The following is a 16,850-nucleotide window of genomic DNA, read 5'->3' on the forward strand; positions in this document are numbered from 1 at the left end:
TTTTTTAAAATCATTTAGAGGTGTTGATTCCAAATACAGACACAGAATCTACATTAAAGTATTTATAAAGCTTTTCAATTTATCACTTTTTAAGGCGAATCGCATTTAAATGTTTTTACATAAAATAATTATCTTCTCTTTTCTCACTTTTTAAAATATTTTTATTTCATATATTTTAGCAGCTTAAAACCTTGAAATCGGTAAGCAACGAAGGTATTTATCATTTGGAAAACGTTTTGTGTTTTTCTTTGGGAGGATTGTCAGTAAGCGTTTCTCTGATTTAAACGACTTTGAATGTTCCTTAACGTGGCCGTCTTGTTTTCCGAGGTTGTCTTCATGCACCAAAGATAAATTGCACGCATATTGCCAAAAAAAAAAAAGTAAAAAAGAAAAATAGACACAGCAAATCTTTGACACTTTCTGGCATGACAAAGCTGTTGTTCTGCTTTGTGAAGATTCACTAAAGAGAATTGAAAAAATAAAAATCATGTTTTTAAAATTTTATTTTTTTATTTAATCTGACATTCGAAAAGCCGATAAAGTCAACAAAACTTGTTTATGATTTTTCAAAAAAAAGATGCTTTTTATTTAAAATGATTGAAAATATTTTTTCTTTTCTAAGAAAAATGTCTTATGTTTTCCATTACTTGTTTTACGTCATAATTTCTTTCCTTTTTCTCTTCTTTTTTCTATTTCATCTATATCTTTCTCTCCTTCTTTTTTCTTGCTCTTTCTCCTTTTTCCCTCTCTTTTTTCCTTTTGCTTTTTTCCCTTCCCCCCTTTCTTTTCCTTTCCCCCTCTCTCTTATCCTTTTCCCCTCCCTTATCCTTTTTCCCCTCCGTTATCCTTTTCCTTCCCCTTTTCCTTTCCCTCTCTTCTCCTCTTCCTTCCCCTTTTCCTTTCCCCCTCTTATAATTTCCTCCCCCTTTTCCTTCCCCCCCTCTTATCATTTCCTCCCCCTTTTCCATTTCACTTCCCTTTTCCATTTTCCCCTCTTTCCCCCTTCCCCCTTTTTCCATTTCCCAACCCTTTTCCATTTTTTCCTCCTTTTTCATTCTCTCCTCTTTTTCTATTTTTATTCAGTCTCTCTCGTCTTTTTCGTCTTGTCCCTTTAAAAAAATATGGTTCTTCCGGTTTAGTAATCCTAATTAGTCATTTATTTTCTTTCTGACAAAAAAATTAATTCCAATTTTCTTCCCTTTTAGTTATCACAAAGGAATCTATTTCAGAATGGTTATCTCAATATTTTGTAATTATTTCTAGCCTATTATGATATCTCTATTGAATTTGCATTAAAATAACTATGGTTGCTGTTGCAATAAGATTTTTTGTTTAAAGTTTTTTTTCATTCAATTTTCAGGAAGTTTGGAAGCAAGATCTGAGTCTTTTGGGAGAATCTTAGGCAAAGACTTTTCCTTTTCTTTTTGGAATAATTATTTGAAACATTGGTGACCATCTTTTATCAGATGTAAACGTCTTTATTTTATTTCTTCGGTGATTTTTTTTTTATCTTATCATAGCCGTGTGTTTCTCTTTCTCTCCTTCTCCCTCCCCCTTTCTCTCTCTGCTTCTCTCTCCCCTTTCTCTCTCTGCTTCTTTTTCCCCTTTCCCTTTCTCTCTCTGCTTCTTTTTCCCCTTTCCCTTTCTGCTTCTTTTTCCCCTTCCCCTTTCTCTCTCTCTGCTTCTTTTTCCCCTTTCCCTTTCTCTCGCTCCTTCTCCCTTCTCCTTCCCCTTTCTCCCTTCTCCTTCTCCTTTCTGTCTCTCCTTCTCCCTTCTCCTTCTCCTTTCTGTCTCTCCTTCTCCCTTCTCCTTCTCCTTTCTGTCTCTCCTTCTCCCTTCTCCTTCCCCTTTCTCTCTCTCCTTCTCCCTTCTCCTTCCCCTTTCTCTCTCTCCTTCTCCCTCCCCATTCCCCTTTCTCCCTCCTTACCTCCCCCCTCTCTCTCTCATTCCCTTTCCTCTCTCCGTCTCTTTCCCTGTCCTTCTCTTTCTCCTTCCTTCTTTCTCCCTCCCTTCCTCTCACTCACTTACTTCTACTCCGCCTCTCTCACCTTTTTCTCTCTCCCTTGTAACATCTCTTCCTCTCTGTCTCTCTCCATACTCGTGTCTCTATCATCTTCATTTCAATAATTTTATGCTGCTTTTTTTTTTTTTTTTTTTTTTTTTTACATTTTTCGTAATTTAAAAACAAACAAAAAATACAGAAGTCGTTTTTCCCTATAATATAAAATCGTATTCCTCCTCATTTCAGCATTAAACACAGAAAACAAACCAAAATATAATCGCAGTGTTCATTGCTTCGGGCAGACCCAAACTAGCCTTTTGCTTCTCTTCATAACTAGCGGGCAAATTTATGGATGGCGTATTCAAATAAAATCAAGGAATACATAAACATTTTTTTTTGTTTACAATTTTTGTTATTTTTTAGAATTGTGTCTGTCTATGTTATATATATGTGTGTGTGTGTGGTTGCTTAGAAATTTTGCATGCTATATAAAAAATGTGTATTAAAAATAAATCGCACAATGTTAATAAATATACAAATGTGTTTAAGCTTAATCATATTTTAGTTCAACTATTTCTTTTTATGATTTCGTTAAATACAAACAGAAAGTTTTATAGAATACGACAACCAAATATTTGGCCTGAGGTCAACATGGTTATGTAAAGCTAGCAGATATCCCGCAGCATTGCCCATGAATGAACGAGGACTTGTGTGTTCAAACGTAATCAAACGTAATCAGAACAGCTGATTTGAAGTATTAGTATTAAAGCTGTCTAAAAACAATACAACTGATTTTGTTTCCCCAGTGAATTACTTTCTAAAATCTGTCGACGATCTCGTAACCATTCAGATGAAAAATATGTGAAACCGGAAGAACCTACCTCTAAAAATTGAACACTGTTACACACCTTTCCAATGCATCCTTTAAAAGTTTACCTCATTGAAGTAAAACTTTACTCTTTTCTTTTATAATTTCGAAATATTTTAAGATCTTTAAATCTAATTTAATGTCTGTCTGTGGATCGTTTTTTTTTTTTTTGTCTCCATATTTTCAAACTCTATCTCCTCCGAAACTAAAAGTTTCAGAGCGGCGCTCGGGCGTCAAATGATTGAATTTTTTATGGATCGTTCTTATATAGGTATTTAGCCGGTTCAAATAGTTTTTAAGGAGGCCAAAAGAAGGGGTCAAAATTGAAAAGGTCGTTATACATTTTGTACATTCATGTTAGCTTATTTTTAATCAGTTCATATGTGTGTCACGTTGGTACAGTGGTAACGTCACCAGCTTTGAATGCTACAATTTTGCTTTCGGTTTTGATTCTAGCTCATGGCACTCAAATTCTCCTTTTTTTTACTTTTGAAATCACGACGCCATAATAATTTATACGAAATCTGGACAAATTAATATATAATATTTAAATGTATTTTACGACCGGGCCCCACCCCGGGTAGTATTTGATAATGAAATATCTCTATCTCTACTATTATATAGTCACTTTGTGTGTGTACGCGCGTGCGCACGCGGGTGTATATGAGCGAGTTGCTTCCTTATAAGTTCCGCAACGACTTAGCCTATCTTTTGCAAATTTCACACAAAACTAATTTATTTGAATAAAATAAAAATACACATCAAGTGCGCTTGAAAGCCAAATCACAACATAATATTAGGAAAATAAACAAATATTTTACTTATTTGAAATTTATAAGATTAATATATTTATGAGCTAAACTCCATCCTCAGTATGTTTTTTGCCTTTTTTTTCTTTTCTTCTTTCTTACCATGTTGTAAAATTGAAGAAAAAAGTCTTTTTGTAAAAATTATACAACATGTCAAGAAAAAAAAAGAAAAAGAACCAACATACTGAAGATGGAGTATATCTCCGAAATATATTTGTTATAAATTTAAAACCAGTAAAATATTCGTTTATTTTCCTAATATTACGTTGTGATTTAGCTTTCAAGCGCACTTAATGCGTATTTTATTTTATTCCAATTAAATCAACGTTTCTATATGGAAATCACACACTTGACCTATTTTATATGTCTGGCAGTGTTCTTAAATATATTTTGTACAGAAATTCAGCTAATAAGTATCGAAAATCGAAAAAAAACTGATCTAAAAAATAGCTCTCCTCACTCCGAGCACGTGGTGTCCTTTTCTCTTTGTTTCCTTTTTTTCTCGCGCGTACTTCCTAATTTGCATATACGCATTTTTTCGACTGCTGCTGCTAATCTCTCTACGAGCCAGCCATCCTTCGCTCCTGCTCCTGCTGCTGCTGCTGCTATTTTTCCACGCTCATGTGCACTTTGTTAAAAATGTACTTCATAAAAAAAAGTAAAATTAAACTTGTTTGAAAATGAAACGCGCTGAGATTAAATAAATATTTCATCTTCATGAAATCAAACAAAAAACTAAACTAAATTGTACTGGCATTTGTTGAGGACTTTCACTTCAACAAATTAAATACTTCTAATGAATTTCGGTGACAATTTCAATCTAACATCAAGTAGACATTTGATTGGCGAGGAAAAAAGATTTTTGACACGTTTTTCCCAATAGTAAGATCGGCTTATGTTTTCTGAAATCTGATAAATTCCGCCAGAGTTTCTGCGTTATCTATTTTTTCATTCTCGTATTCTCTTTTCTCGTGTACAGTAGAACCCCCAGATACGGCATTAAATATTAGTAACAAAATACAGTACAGTATATAATACACATGTGTATAATCAAATAACCTTATAAATAACACCGTAAGGCGAGGCGAACACCGTAAGGGGACGGAAAAACATATTCCTCACCGTAATCTGAAAAAAACGTATCTTAGGGCCATCGTATCCCGAAGTTATCTTGTACTCTCTCTTCTCCTTTACTCTCTCTTTCTCTAACATTGTTTACCAAACGCTGTCCACCAATTTCGAAATTCATTTTAATCCTTTTATATACATAATTGTTTTTTTTATATATAATTGTTTTTTTATATATAATTGTTTTTTTATATATAATTGTTTTTTTATATATAATTGTTTTTTTTATATATAATTGTTTTTTATATATAATTGTTTTTTTATTTATAATTGTTTTTTATATATAATTGTTTTTTATATATAATTGTTTTTTATATAATAGTTTTTTATATATAATAGTTTTTTTATATAATAGTTTTTTATATATAATAGTTTTTTTATATAATAGTTTTTTTTATATAATTGTTTTTATATAATTGTTTTTTAATAATTTTTTTAGATAATTGTTTTTTCTTCTTTCTTTTCATAAAAATTTTGCATCCCTCAAAAATCAAACTTTTTTTAAAAAATTAATTTGTAATACTTTTTTATTTTTATTTTATTCAATAATCTCTTTGATCTTCTCCGGAACTCTCACGCATCAAAGGTTAAAAGAATTCTCAGCCTTTCTGGCTAATGATTCTAATGAGCTGATGGCGTCAAATCAGATAAGAGAGAAAAAGACACGCGTGCACACATTAAAAACACACACACACACACACACACACACATTGAGTAGCGCTACCTTATCCTCACCTTTCTCTTAAAAGATAAAATTTTTCGCCACCACATCATTTAAAAACACACCCACCTGGCGTATAATTCAATCCTTCAAATTGAGAGTTAGATTCTAGAATAGAATTTCAACATACCTCCATTCCCTTCTTCAATTTGACAATGCCCTATCTGTAGTTATTCTTTGAGCTTAACTTTATTAGGCACGTGATGGTGGGGGTAGAATTAAATTAAAGGATAGGTACATATAGGCTATATATTTTTTTAATCAGTACAATCTATCTTTGCTTATGATACTAGTTGCTTTTAATGGTCAATATAATTTATATGTAAAAGAAGCTGGCCAAAAGCAGTTTGGGGTAATTTTCCATTTTCTTGTGAAAATTCGACAAGATCTGTACATTTTTCTTCAAAAATATTTTCTGTTAAATGTTATTGTTTTCAACCAAGAAAATCACGCAAATTTAATAAAAATAAAGTTCGTTTCCAACACATTGAACTGGTGGTTAACCTTGGCTTTATGGCGCTAAATAGAATGGGTGACTTGAACGATCCTTGTAATCTCTTGTTCATTATACTTTCCAGGAACTGGCATCCGCTTATATACCTTGAAGAAGTGTTTTGCCTTTAACATTGAATGTTCCCAAATAGTAACCCATTTCACGTCTGGCCAGGCTTAGCGTTGTTTAACTTTGGTGAACTTCGCTAAATTGTCACCATGTGTTTTAATCATAATAAAAAACCACTAAAATCATTAATGTTTCCAAATGGTCACCCATCTAACTGTACCATAGCAGGGCGTATACATATATATATAGTCATCCACATACAGTACTGTTTCGTTGTTTCGTCATCAGTGCGGCGAGACAAGCAACTACTTGAAGCCAGGTTGGAAACTCGACCGCCTAGACGACAGTCGGCGCTTCTAACCGTTACACTGTTCAGCTGCTGCTAAGATGAGTATGTGAATTAACAATGTTTAAACATTGTCCAAACGCCTAAGCTCCATTTGTTTACACAAAGAGCGTCGCTTTATACGCTAATGGTAGTTTGTTTATCACTTCCTAATATGCTCAGCCCATGTTGATGTGTGTGGGTGTATCCATGTCTGTATGTTATCATCTAGTGTCTCTTAAAATGTATGTAAAATGTTATCTTTTCTGTATTGTTAATAGACAGGGTATGCGGGTGTTTATTCATATAAATATTGTCCAAAGGATGGAGAAATAAACGTACGCGAGACAGTTCTTTAACAAACGTATATAATATCAATTGTCTGCGTGGCACACCAGACAAAGGCATGCGTATCTTATTTCATTTGCTTTCTTTTATGTTTGTCATGCTGCAAATGAAGATATCTTTCGCCGAAGAAAACGCTAGACACCAGGTTGTATTGTACATATCTTTAGTTCCATTTTCTCTCGGAGTTTGCAAACGTTCTCTTTGATTTCTACATCCTGCTATCATGTGTCCATTAGCTTCAACAAACGTAACAATATATCGCCAAATTTCTAGTCCAGTTCCCAGTCAACTGAACGATTGATTTAACTGATCTGATGGATCCCTTTTCTCCTCTTTTACTCATGTAAAGCGCGAGAGGGGTTCAGTTAGATCAGTTAGGTATACTATCCTGACTCATTTGTTAGTTACTCTGTAACTCATAATGTCATAGGTCATTCTTGTTCTAAATTTGACCAGCACTTGCTTATCTTGCTGAAATTAAATTTCAACTGTCATTGTTGTAAATATTTCTGTTAAATATTTTATTGCGACTTTATAATCTATTATTTCAAATATTTTATTTTTCCAACATTCTTTTCTTACTGAAATATTTTATATTTCAATGACATTGAAGAATTGTAGTGGTTTCTCTCGCTTCATCCGCTTTTTTTTAGGAATCTGGACGAAATTTCAGACGGAACCCTTTATTTACTTCACGGGGGTAGTATGTTCTTGTTTCGTCAGCCATGACTGGATAGAGGTCCTAAGTAATTCGTAATTATATTTTTTGTCACCCACATCAACCTTTAGAAGAATATAACTTTTACAATTTATTTTTCCAAAAACTAACCACTGTACCACAAGTCCTTCCATCTAGATTCCCGAGTTCGATAGAAACATGACAGTTCAAGATACACCTGAAGAAAGTCGGAAGTTACATCACGGAAACGTTGTCAAAATGACACTCAAGAGGACAACACTAGTTCGATGAATCTAAATAATATAAATTTTTATGTTTTTTTTCTTTATTTATCTCCATTCCAGTTTCCGTCGCTTTTTTTTATTAGTTTTTTTTTTTTTTTTCGTAATCTGTTTCGTCGTTCTCACAAGTGAAACTAAATAAAAGCTTATCAACATGAAAATGAATGATGCTCTAACTTAAGGATTCAAATATTTAAAATCTCTTTTCTGTGTATTGATTTTTAACTGGATTTTTTTAATATGATTATTTATATTTACTATTTAATTTTTATGCGTTTTGATGCAATTATAAAAATATATGAGCTTTGGCTCAAACGCGATTTTATGAGGATCACTAAACCTGAAACTGATTTGCCAGAAGCGGTTTTAACATTTGTCCTTTTCACTGTTGGTTTCCTTTTTTTTTGAAGAGATATATCATTAAGACTTTACCTATCTGGGTGTTGTCTGTTATATTGAAACAAATCATGACATATCAATTTCCTGGTTGCATTGCAGTCACAAAAGCAATTCTGTGCTACGGTGATTTGCACATTAATTCATCCACAATAAGTCAAATATTGTAGCGTAAAAAAGTGTTGCTATTTAAGTATAGATTCGATTGTTCTATGTGGCAAATGTCGCACGAAGGAAAATAGTTCTTTGATTCAAGTCTTTTAATAACAAATTTTATGATTACTGGTGGTTTTGTTCATTAAAATTTTAATTTCATTTTGTTTATATACTTTTTTTTTAAAACTTGGAATGGTCCAAGAAATGAACATTCATATTTTGTATTTTCAAGTTTTACACCCTTGCTCACTCGGTGTGAAAAACGAGTCACGAATTAATAGATTTTTTAACTCCAATAAGTGTAATCATTTTATTATAAGCTTGGCTGACACGACCTCGCCAATCCTCGGCAGAGACTTTGAAAATATATTTTCCAGATATTTTTTGTGATAACTTAAAAGATTGGGATTTAATTGATATGCGTTCATTTAAAAAGACAAAAAAAAGTGGCAGCGTATTTTGTCTCGTTTTTTTTTTTTTTTTTTTTTTTTACCCAGTTTTGAATATTATAATTTTTTCGTGACATTTTCCCGTAGCTTTATACAAAATAGAAACGTTGTTCACTTACAAATAATTAAGCATTAAGTAACAGCAAAAGGGCTGATGTGATATAAAACAGACCAACCCTTTTCTTTGATCCATCGGGTTTCGATAAATCAATTTGAAGCCCTGTTTATTTTTAATGCCTCGACCTTTTGCTTTGTCAACCATTGAATTCACCGATGCATTGCTAAATTGCAGAAAAATGATCACCTATTTTCCACTTTCCTTTGAGAGATTTACTCTCGTTGATTCAAGTTGTGACGTCATCCCTGATCTAGGCAGAGCCATTTTAGACGACAGTGTCTTTTTAGCATTGCTAAGGATCACACCAGGAGGTATAAAAGTTATCACAACATAAACTGAAGTATAAAAGTATGTTTTAGTGAAGGAAGAAAACTGAAGATATAATATATACTAGCAGGCAACGCGGCATTGCCCGGACGCTCAAATATGTTGTTCTGAATAATGCCCATTTCGTATTTATTATATAATTTTGGATCCAATATATAGTAATGATTTAAAATAAAAAAAAAAAGACTCATGCACCACCACCGAGAATTGAAACTAAAACGTTTAACTTACGATTTACTTTTTCTGTTGACGTTAATGCCTGAGCTATGAAGACATGTTTGTTGCAAGGCTAAAAATTAAAACACGAATCAATAACTATTACGTTATGCGTGCATATTCGTAATGCTGTCTTTCGACCTTCACCTGGCAAATTTCATTATTTTTTTAATTTTCAGTTTTGCACCGATTTTCTCCGGCTAAAACCCAAATATAAAGTTTGGCATGGGTTTGAATACCCTATATATTAAGTTTAATGTCTAAAGACCCAAAAGTGACAGGAGTTTGGTAGGCAACATTTTTTAAACAAATATATATACGCATACAGAAATATATATATATGTATGTATATGTGTATATATATATATATAAAGTTTGTGTTCACTATTAACTTTTTACGCAAATATTAAGCAATTATAAATCATGTAGAATATCTGCATGAATATAATCAACCGTAAACTTTCTAAAGATGACCACCCCATAAGAAAACCGGATAACTAATAGGGAATTAATTAAAATGAATGTTCAAAATAATATGCAGATTAGCTATATCTTTTTCAGATGAATGCAATTCCACGACCCGTATATAACAAAGTTGGATTTTCTTTTTAAAGAAATAGAAAAAAAGGTTTTTAATATGAATATCAATATACAAAAAAATAAATAAATTTGTAAGCGAATTAACAAATTCCTAATGAACCGCCCTCTTAAGTAAACACTTCATCAAATCTCCACACTAACGTAATGTACTTGCAATAACCCTTATCCCTGAGTGGCTTCCGGGCCTTGATAAGTGGTGACCACTGTGTAAAAAAAAGAAAAAAGCGTATAGATAATTTTTAATTTTAAGTCTGAGATTTATTACATTTTTTTTTTTTTATTTGTTGCTTGCTCATATCTTTGGACAGACACTTAACAATATGTATATATGCACGCATACGTTTATTACCCATAGAGAGAACTTAAATGCATATTAGACACTGCTTGAGTGCCTAAGGACTCCTTATATAGGAGTTTATCAGCAAAGCCTGAAATGAGGATACTTTCCTCTACAAGTAAACACAGACTAAATATTTAAAATAACAGTATTGGCAGCGCAAACAAGATCTTCTTGGGATGGCTATCTCACGCTGTCATACTAGAAATGGTGCACCTTCTCAAAATAATGTTACTTGTAGTAACAGCAATAAATTGGATACTCAACCAGATTAGATGAATTATTGCCCTGGGAACCAGTACGATCAAAAGAAAACTATATTATAACGTAGTTAACTGGTCAATAAATGAGAATAAATTAATGTTGTTCCCTTCTTTACTAACTCGAGATTTGAGAAAGGGAAATCCAATAAAATATTGGTATGTCTATGTATCTCGTAGAGAGATTAAGTTTTTGTCCTTAGAAGGAGCCACTTGATTTCTGAAATTTTCGATTGAAATGAAACAAAACGAATGGAGAATTCGTGTATTCTGTTTGATAGTGAAATATTTGTATTGTTTAGATTAGTCGGACTATTAATCTCATCTTGAGTGTTGTCTGCATAATGTTTTGATCGATGCAACCTTCGACCTTCGTCAGGTGTAAAAGTGGCCATGTTTTTACTTTTACATCTGAAGAAGGTCGGAGGTTACATCGACCTTAATGTTGTGCAGATAACACTCAAGATAGGAACAATAGTCTGGTTAATCTAAATAACGCATTCATACCTCATCTAAAAAAAATCAAGTGTATTAGAATATTACTTCCCTTAATTATACTCTTTTAATTTTCAATTATACTATCTTTTTAATTTTAATTCAGTTTATTATTTCAGAATAATGTCACATCTTTCAGTGGTTAATTCAGAGGACAGTGTGGTATCTGTTCTTATAGGACCTTTCTCTCTCGCATTACATCATTTGTGAGGTAGTCTGTTCGCTTCTTATAACCCTAGCTTTGCAGAATAACAAATATTTGCTAGTATACATAATGCCAACCGATCCACACTTGGGTATTTTCCACAAAATTATGAATGGAAAGTGGATAATAAAATTGAGATAAAATCTAAAACTTGATGGCAATAAACAATTGAGATAAAAAAAAATGTCCTTCTTGATACCGAAAACAAAAATGGAATAGAGAGAATTCAAGAATTTCTATAATCGTAGTTTCTCCAAAACAGAGCAGCAAATATGGAGAAATCTAAACATTTGTTTGTTGTATAAATGAAAGGAAATGCTTATTAGAAACGATTCTTTCTCTTGGTGGATTTTATAAAAAAAAAAGTTTTTAGCATTTGTTTCATTGGCTCTCTTTTCTGCTACCGCTCCCTCTTCTAATCATTGTTTTCTCGTTTTACTTTTTCTTTTCACTCTTTTCGTTTTTAATATTCTTTTTATTCCCCCCCCGCCCTTCTGCTTCCTTCTCCACTTTTCCTTCCCTTCATTTCTTCGTTCACATTGTCGATGCAACCCGACTCTCCTCTTTTCGACCTTTTCTGTCTCTTTTGAAACCTTAATTTTCTCTCCATCTGGTTTCTTTTTTTCTCAGTTTCTTTTTATTACTTCTTTCCACACCTCTCTCTAGCCTTCATTTATTTCTCGGGGTCTCTCTCGCGTTTCCCTTCTTTCCCGATGTCTCTCTTGGCCCCACTCAGATTGCGTCCATTTTGCTTATTTATCTGCACTACTACTGGGACAGGTATGAATTCATAACCAATGAATCGTTTATTGGTCCCCCAGATTTATCGGAGAGGGACCTATGTTTTTAGTGGCATCTGCCCGTGTGTCCGGACGATTACCAGATAACTGTCCATTAGTTTTTCCTGAAATTTTGCCACAAATTGTATTTCATTAAATAGATGTGCACAGTAAAAAATTTGTTTTTGCAAAAATTACTGTTACGTCCTCAGGGGCTCAAAAGAGGTAAAAAAAAAAAAAAAAATGCGCCAAAATGGCCAAAAAATGACACGTTTTGCCCCATAACTTTTGATCCATCAATTAGATTTTTTCGAAACTTGGCCAAAATGTGGAGTCCATTGTTTTTAATATAAATACAATATGGGTGACCCTGGCAAAATTCTGGTTTGTGTCCCCGGGGACTTTTAGTGCAAAAAATGCCCTTTTTGAGGCCCTTTTTTCATATTTCTCAACAAAAGCTTGATATGTCTGACTATATAGTGAGTTTTCACGGTGGTCAAATACATGTGTTACGGCCGGAAACTGAACATTTCTCCATTTACACTGGGATTCAGCGTCTCTAGGAACTCAAGAGGTCAAAAATGCCCCAAAATGGCCAAAAATTACACTTTTTACCCCATGGCATTTGATCCAGCCATTAGATTTTCCTGAAACTTAGTTAAAATGTGGAGGTCTATAAATTCAGTATGGGTGACCCTGGCAAATTCTGGTTTGTATCCCTCTGGGACTTTTAAAGCTAAAAAGCATGCTTTTTGAAGCTCTTTTTTCACATCACTCAAAAATTTTATATGTATGTCTATATAGTGGTTTTCTATGGTGCTGAATTTAAATATACATGTCTTAAGGCGTCAAACTGCGCCGTTTGTTAATTTTCACTGGGATTCGGCGCTCACAGGAGCTCAAAAGGAGTCATAAATGCCCCAAAATTGCAAAAAATGATACTTTTTACCCCATAACTTTTGCCCCATCCATTTAGGTTTTTCTGAAACTTGGCGAAAATATGAAAACAACGTTAGCCCTTCACAATTCTCACATTCATCATTTCTTCACTATTTTTGTGACGTCATCTTACATGAAGAACCAGAGGGGTACCACGCACGCGCGGCTTGTTAATGAATCGTTTATAATATTATTTTGTGTTACTGCAATAAATTACGTAAACGGTGCTTATCATTGTGTTGGAATTTGATTGGATTTATTACAAGAAATACACGGAAAATTCTCAAAGAAACAAACACAAGTTATTTACTTCATCAAAAATCACAACGTCAACATTTTTATTCATGCTATGGCGAAAATAAAACATATTTTATTAAAAATCACAGAAAAATAAATAATGCAGTATCTTCTGTACTTGTCAGCAAGCTTTCTACTTTAATAGTTTCTTCCCCAGAAGTGCTAGACTTTGGAATTTCTTCCTAGGTCCTGCTTCCCTAATTGTACTGACATGCAGAAGTTCAAGTGTAATTTAAACAGACATCTTGCTACTCCACTCCATGCATAGTATCTCTGCAATATACCCAAGATAGTAGGCCCTCCATCAAAGTGGCACTCTTCCTTTTTTTTTGGGGGGGGGGGTGAAAATGTAATAAAAAAAAGCTTAAGTGCACACATGTTTGATCAACACAGTGAGAGTTCATGTTTTAACTCGGACGAAATAAATCGTTTACAATAAAAGCATTGTTCTTATTTACTTTTCCACCCCACGTGGGAAGAGTTAGACACCAGGGTTGTTTTTTTTTAATGAGAAGATGAACAAAAATAAAATTGTCTCAGTCGTGAAGGATTTCTCTTCCACTAACCGAAAACAAAAATTAAAGTGTAGCATCAGAACAGATACTACACTTTGATCCAAGCCCGAAAGCCTTGTTTTCACATCAAATTACTCCAAAAAAGGACTAAGTAAATTTTACTTTTTTTTTCTTTTCCTCATATTCTTCTTCCTTTCTTTCCCTTTTTGATTCTTCATTTCTTTCTCTTAATTCTTCCTATTTTCCCCCGGTTCATTCTCCCTTTCTTTCTCCCAGTTCATTCTCCCAGTTCATTCTCCCAGTTCATTCTCCCAGTCCATTCTCCCTTTTTTCTCCCAGTTCATTCTCCCTTTCTTTCTCCCAGTTCATTCTCCCTTTCTTTCTCCCAGTTCATTCTCCCTTTTTTTCTCCCAGTTCATTCTCCCTTTCTTTCTCCCCGTTCATTCTCCCTTTCTTTCTCCAAGTTCATTCTCCCTTTCTTTCTCCAATTTCATTCTCCCTTTCTTTCTCCCAGTTCATTCTCCCTTTTTTTCTCCCAGTTCATTCTCCCTTTTTTTCTCCCCGTTAATTCTCCCTTTTTTTCTCCCCGTTAATTCTCCCTTTTTTTCTCCCCGTTAATTCTCCCTTTTTTTCTCCCCGTTAATTCTCCCTTTTTTTCTCCCCGTTAATTCTCCCTTTTTTTCTCCCCGTTAATTCTCCCTTTTTTTCTCCCCGTTCATTCTCCCTTTCTTTCTCCCAGTTCATTCTCCCTTTCTTTCTCCCAGTTCATTCTCCCTTTCTTTCTCCCCGTTCATTCTCCCTTTCTTTCTCCCCGTTCATTCTCCCTTTCTTTCTCCCCGTTCATTCTCCCTTTCTTTCTCCCCGTTCATTCTCCCTTTCTTTCTCCCAGTTCATTCTCCCTTTCTTTCTCCCAGTTCATTCTCCCTTTCTTTCTCCCAGTTCATTCTCCCTTTCTTTCTCCCAGTTCATTCTCCCTTTCTTTCTCCCCGTTCATTCTCCCTTTCTTTCTCCCCGTTCATTCTCCCTTTCTTTCTCCCCGTTCATTCTCCCTTTCTTTCTCCCCGTTCATTCTCCCTTTCTTTCTCCCCGTTCATTCTCCCTTTCTTTCTCCCCGTTCATTCTCCCTTTCTTTCTCCCCGTTCATTCTCCCTTTCTTTCTCCCCGTTCATTCTCCCTTTCTTTCTCCCCGTTCATTCTCCCTTTTTTTCTCCCCGTTCATTCTCGCTTTTATTCTTTTATCTTTTCCTTTTTCCACGTGGCCATGTTTTATTGTAATTTCCTTTGTTTTGGTGATGTGATATCTACTTTCCTTTCCTAATTGCAATATTCCTTGCCTATTTTCCATTATATTGGATATTCTTTTTATTTTCTCCATTTTTATATGCGTAAGTATAAACACACACATATATATATATATATATATATACACACACACACATACTACTTCATAGACGTATGTACACGTGAACATACTTAATTTGTACTCTCACTTCCACACACACACACACACACACACACATATATATATATATATATATATATATATATATATATATATATTAAGAGAACGTATTTATTTCTTCCTTTATCTAAATTTATTTTGAATGTTATGTTTGCGAGGTGGGCAAAAGACATAATAGTGCAGAGTTATCTGCTCCTAATGCTGACAAAATACAACGAGACTCCTTCAAATTGATATAATCATTCCTCCTCATCAATCCGCTATTCTACAAGTTTGTTGTGCAAAATTTCACTGTTACCTCTCTCCAATTGTTATGAAGGAAAGGACGAGGGAGAGCGATACATATAGCAACCATTGGTGGGGTGTGTACATTTGCGTATGCGTGGGGCATGATAGAGAATGGGGGTGTAACAATGAAAAAAAGCAACCTTCCTCGTTTCTATGAGACTTTTTGCAATAATGTTGGATATTTTCGTCTGAAAATAGTTCGTAGCCGAATGGAGACTCCGTTAAATGCACTGCACTTTCGTATGTGGAGAATATCTGTCGGCTATAAAATGCCGGTGGCAATATACCCAGAAAATTTCATTCGGTAGCCAGTAAATAATTACCAGCAATGGTTAAGGACAGGGGAAGGAAGAACTCTAAGCAAAAACTGAACAACCACCACCGCCACCACAATTCGGGGAGGAACTGACAGCAAGGAAATAAGATCAAAAATTAGTAAGAATTGGATTTTAAAATCATAATTGGAATAAAAATTAGAGAGAGGAAGTAAAATGAAGATAATTCCAAGAATTAAAAGAATTGGAAGAAGCTAAAAGAAAGAATGAATAAACTGGATAAAGGTTGTAAGAAGTTAGAATGGAAGAAAAATTGAACAAGTGGGAATGAAAATCAAATGGAAGAAAAATTGAACGATTGAAAATAAAAAAAAAATGGAAGAAAAATTGAACGAGTGAAAATAAAAACAAAAAATCGAAGAAAAATTGAACGAGTGAAAATAAAAACAAAAAATCGAAGAAAAATTGAACGAGTGAAAATAAAAACAAAAAATCGAAGAAAAATTGAACGAGTGAAAATAAAAATAAAAAATCGAAGAAAAATTGAACGAGTGAAAAAAAATGGAAGAAAAATTGAACGAGTGAAAAAAAAAAAAATGGAAGAAAAATTGAACGAGTGAAAAAAAATTAAAAAAGGGAAGAAAATTTGAACGAGTGATAATAACAATAAAAATGGAAGAAAAATTGAACGAGTGATAATAAAAAGCGAATGGAAGAAAAATTGAACAGGTAAGAATGAAAAAAATGGAAGAAAAATTAAACAAGTGCGAATTAAAAAACGGAGAACAAATTGAACAAGTGAGAATTGTATTGGAAAAGTGAGGATTAATAAAATTGGAAGAATGTAAAAAGTAAGAATAAAATAGAATTTGAAAAAGAATTGGAAAGGGTAAAAATTGATATAAATCCTTGTGAATCAAATAGTCACTTATCACTTATTAATAGTGACTTATCAGTCAAAATAAACCAAGTTAAATGATGAAGAGATGAAAATCAAGATGCAAGAAGAGGAA

At 33.5% G+C, this 16,850-nt stretch overlaps 1 protein-coding gene across 2 annotated transcripts in view; it reads left to right on the forward strand.

Annotated features, from left to right (window-relative positions):
* Positions 1-16,850, forward strand: part of LOC145289698 (uncharacterized) — a 470,760-nt gene that overhangs the window by 278,121 nt on the left and 175,789 nt on the right. The gene's annotated exons all lie outside the window — the stretch shown is intronic.

Source organism: Euprymna scolopes, chromosome 2, assembly GCF_053919585.1.
Source record: "Euprymna scolopes isolate OS-2025 chromosome 2, ASM5391958v1, whole genome shotgun sequence".
Classification (NCBI taxonomy): domain Eukaryota; kingdom Metazoa; phylum Mollusca; class Cephalopoda; order Sepiida; family Sepiolidae; genus Euprymna; species Euprymna scolopes.